Below are 4,787 nucleotides of genomic sequence, written 5' to 3' on the forward strand. Positions count from 1 at the left end.
GACGTTTGGAAGCCATTCAGACTTCTTGCGTGTAGTTCTTTTTGATGCACAGTCTCGATATACTGACACCTTTTTATGAAGTCGTCTGCTGTCGAAACCTCCTTCAGGAGTAGGGGTTGATACATGTCCTCAGAAACACCCTTCATGAGGTGTGCAGCCTTATCTTCTTCCTTCATTCTAGGATCCACTATTTTACACAGCCCCAAGACGTCTTGAATGTAGGATGCTGCAGTTTGTCCTTGCACTTCTGTCGTTGCGTGTCGCCGAAATACTTGCGCAGTTCCGCCTGAAATACTTCCCAGCTTGTGAACTTCTCGTTGTTCTCATACCATTGCTTGGCAGTGCCCTCCAAGTAGAAAAATACGTTAGCCAAACATACGGTGTCATCCTATTTGTTAAATTTGGCTATAAGGTCATATATTTCAGCCACTTGTTTGGATCTTGGCTATCGTCACCAGAGAACCCGAGGGATGTCTCATGTGGTGGCATACGGTTCCTGTCATCGTAACGTCCTCTTCTTCTTCTTCAGTCTCCGGTAGATTGCGATGTGTTGAATATGGCTCGAACTCGGGCTTCTCACCACGTACACGGCGGCTCTGTCGTGGCTTGATGGGAGCCACTGTGTCGTCGATAATGTGCGCTATCACAAGTTCCTATACCCAGCGACTCCAGCAGAATAATGTCACGAAAAGAAGGTGTAAGTAGATGAATGACGAACAACTTAACGCAGGTTTATTCAGCACTTGGACATACAAGAGCGCGGAGCGAACTGTCTGCGGCCACAACACATACAGTATATATACAGCTACAGAACATTCCAGTACAGTGATTCTTGATATTTTTGGATACTCCTAGAATGTATTCGAACCGAATATAGAAATTAGAATTGTACAGTCCATGTGAGTTTTGAACTGACGACCCTCCATGCAACAGTTTAGTATCAAAACCACTACACCACAGTGCTACTCAGCCTCTTCTGTAACAATACTAAAAGAAAAAGACTCGCAACACCACAAATTAGTTAATGTAGAGTAATGAAATTTCGGGCATATATTTTTTTAGGTAAGATATTTAAGTGATTAACATTGCAAAATCACAGCTTAATATAAGTGCGAGAGAAGCCATTGCATATATGGAATGCTAGTACATTAATAACCGACGTAACCGCCAAACTATTGTATGCAAACATGCAGACGTGCATGTATTGTGTTGTATAGGTGCTGGATATCAGTTTATGGGATGGAGTTTCCTCCTGCTGCACATGGTCGGTCAATACAGGAACAGATAATGCTGTTTGTGGATGACGCTGGAGTTATCGTCCGATGATATCCCTTATGTGCCTGTCTGGAGACAGATTTGGTGATCGGGCAAACTAAAGCAACATGCTGATACTCTGTAGAGCATGTTGGGTTCCAACAGCGGTATGTGGGCGAGCGTTATCCAGTTGGAAAAAAAACCCTGTTCGTGAATGGGTGCATGACAGGTGAATCACCAGCTTGGCGTACGTTTATGCAGTTAGGGTGCGTGGGATAACCGCAGGAGCGTTCTTGCTGTCATACGAAATCACACCCCAAGCTATGACTCGTGGTGTAGGTCTAGCATGCAGACAGGTTGGCTGCAGCTCCTCAGCTGGCCTTCTTCTAACCAACACATGGCCGTAACTGGCACCAAGGGAGAACCAGCTTTTATCAGGAAACACAAGAGACTTCCACTCTGCCCTCTAATGAACTCTCGCTTGACACCACTCAAGTCTCAAACGGCAGTGGTTTGCGTTCGGTTGAATGCGCGCTATAGGTCGTCTGGCTCGGAGCTGTCCTTGAAGAAGCCGGTTTGTAAGAGTTCGTTGTGTCACTGTGGTGCCAACTGCTGCCAAGATTGCTGCTTCAGATGCAGTACGATGCGTCAGAGCCATACGTCGAGCACAATTATCTTCCCTTTTGGTAGCGTCACGCCGCCATCTGGAGCCCGGTCTTCTTGCGACCATACATTCTCGTGACCACCGCTGCCAGCTATCGTATTCAGAGGCTGCATTCCTGGCAGGTCTTCCTGTAGTATCACAGAAGGAACGTCCAACTTCTCGTAGTCCTATTACACGACCTCGTTGAAACACCGTGTGTTGATAATGACGTCTTCGTTACCTTAAAGGCATTCTTGATTAACATCAACCCATCACGTCCAATCTCAAAGGAAACTAATGCTCACGACTATTACCGCGTGTATTTAAAGTTAGCCTGATTTGCATCTCCAGAGAGCCGCTCTTGTGCGACTGGTGCGAAATTTGAATAGACAGCATTTTTCAGATATAGAAACACGCCTACTAACTTTAGTTTGTATGAAGATAGTAACTGTTCTCGAAAGAACAGATACCATTGATGACCTACATCTACATCTACATTGATACTCCGCAAGCCACCCAACGGTGTGTGGCGGAGGGCACTTTACGTGCTTCTCTAGAATAAATGACAACTAATTGAAACCCTCAGCTACCAACAGGTGTTGTTGATATATCTCGATGGGGACAACTGAAAATGTGTGCCCCGAGCGGGACTCGAACCCGGAATCTCCTGCTTCCATGGCAGACGCTCTATCCAGCTGAGCCACCGAGGACACAGATGAATAGCGCGACTGCAGGGACGTATCCCTTGCACGCTTCCCGTGAGATCCACATTCCCAACTGTCCACAATCTACATACGCAATGTTCCTAGTAGATATGTGCCCATCCACTCAATACTCGCACCCACTAAATTTACGATTCCCGTAAGAGTTCGAGCAACCTGTGCGCATTCGCACGGACAAAGGTCAATGGCCAGGTAGCCTTCGACAATCGCTAACACAGTTAACGCAGATATTTTAGACGCGTTCATTTTCGTAAAGAAACTGTGTGATTTACGCGCCAGATAGAGCCCAGAACTACCACTGGAGATCGCTGAGGTCTCAAATCACGATGAGGAGCACGTTCCGTGAGGTGTAGCATGTTGTTTCAGAGCGTGCAGCAACCATGACAGTCACGTCTGGTGTGCTTCGCGAATGAGAAGCACGTCCTATGTAATGACGACTTTTTCAGGCATTGCTCAACAATCCTCCGTTCCATGGCTTCCTGTGCTACTAGGAAAGGCTGTGCGAAGGACAATATTTTGCGGTGTAATCCTCCCCTCCCCTTTAAAAAGTCCTCTCCAAATTTTTGTTCGGAGTCTATGCGAAAGGCTCCACACCTCTTGACGCATCAACACTTACATATAATGTCCTTAGTTTCTTTCTTACTCTAGTCATGCTTGAACCACAGCCGAGCGGTCAAAGGCGCTGCAGTCATGGACTGTGCGGCTGGTCCCGGCGGAGGTTCGAGTCCTCCCTCGGGCATGGGTGTGTGTGTTTGTCCTTAGGATAATTTAGGTTAAGTAGTGTGTAAGCTTAGGGACTGATGATTTTAGCAGTTAAGTCCAATAAGATTTCACACACACTTAAACCACAGGATTCGCTGTGTTCTTAATTTTAACAACGTTACCTGAGATCATTTTACTGAACTGCCTTGCGTCCCCACAGGAAAATATTTCCACTGAGTCATCATTTAAAAACTATTACAGTCGTTTCCTCCCATTCTCTCACCTTAAAAAATTCTCAGAAACTTTATACAATTAACCACCTCACTTACTCTTCCTGATTTACCAAGTTTGTTTTACTTCTATCTTACTTGACTATTCCTTACTTGTTGCTGGTTATCGCTTCAACTTCTCTTATTTCTGCAGATAGACATTAACCTAACATTCTGAACCAGAAAAATAAAACTGCAAAATCTCTTCCTTCCACAGAAAAGGGTTCCATTTAGTTATTTCTTCCATTCGGCATCTTCCTTTATCTTTGCGGTGGTTTGGTAACTCGCTGTTTTGGTACATGCTCCGGAACTTTGCCACTGAAAATGTTTCCATTATGTTTTCTCAAAATATACATCCTTAAATCTGTTTTGACGCAACGAATGCTTACGGTACTAACACACTTAACATAGTGGTTGGTAATTCTAATTACTTCTTTGTCTTTAAAGCTAATCACGGATTGACAAAGTCTTGCAATTTCACGCATTTTATACCCTTCTTTATTAAATCCAGCATCCTTGTAGTTTTTGCACTTTATCTTACGTGTTGAATCTTAACGATACTGTACGCAGTTTAGGTGACACAACCTTCATCACTGGTAAACCATAACATTTTCAGCTGTCTCCTTCGGCTAAAACAATGCCTCTTGAGTATAACTGTGCGTTAAAGAATAATTACATGATGTTTTTGCCCTACGCTCATTACTTCTAACATTGCAAGTATCGCCAAATTTGATCCTCAGGCACACATTCTTGAAACAATTCAGTCCTGTTGGCTCGATAGCAAGCCTTACAAGCATTTTTTCTTCTTCTTTTCTTCCCTCCTCCCTCCTGAGGAGGTGGTGCCGTTTCCGGTGGCAAAGAGTCTACTCCTTCAGAATAAATGTGACTGTACTATTTCATCATCCACGACATTCGCAGCGCATCTAACATCATCAATAGCTTCCTGTGCATCCCTGTAATATCTACAATAAAATTACTGGTTGCAGTTCCACTCTGCAAGACACAAGCATCAGTCGTACATGTAAAAGTGCTCTCCTCCACGTCTGGCTCACGTTCCTTGATATTAAAACAACAACCATAATCACACATTGGCGTAGATACTACTGCACCTAAATTATATCACCCATGCTGCTATTCACACATTCATTAACTTTAATTTAACCTACACTTATTTTGTCTAAAACCACTGATACTTCA

At 44.1% G+C, this 4,787-nt stretch overlaps 1 non-coding gene across 1 annotated transcript; it reads right to left on the bottom strand.

Moving 5' to 3' along the window:
• Positions 1-2,533: 2,533 nt before the first annotated feature.
• Positions 2,534-2,607, bottom strand: Trnap-ugg (transfer RNA proline (anticodon UGG)). Its single transcript has one exon. It is a non-coding gene; the product is annotated as a tRNA-Pro (tRNA).
• Between the last annotated feature and the right edge of the window lie 2,180 nt (positions 2,608-4,787).

This window comes from Schistocerca serialis, chromosome 5, assembly GCF_023864345.2.
Source record: "Schistocerca serialis cubense isolate TAMUIC-IGC-003099 chromosome 5, iqSchSeri2.2, whole genome shotgun sequence".
Classification (NCBI taxonomy): domain Eukaryota; kingdom Metazoa; phylum Arthropoda; class Insecta; order Orthoptera; family Acrididae; genus Schistocerca; species Schistocerca serialis.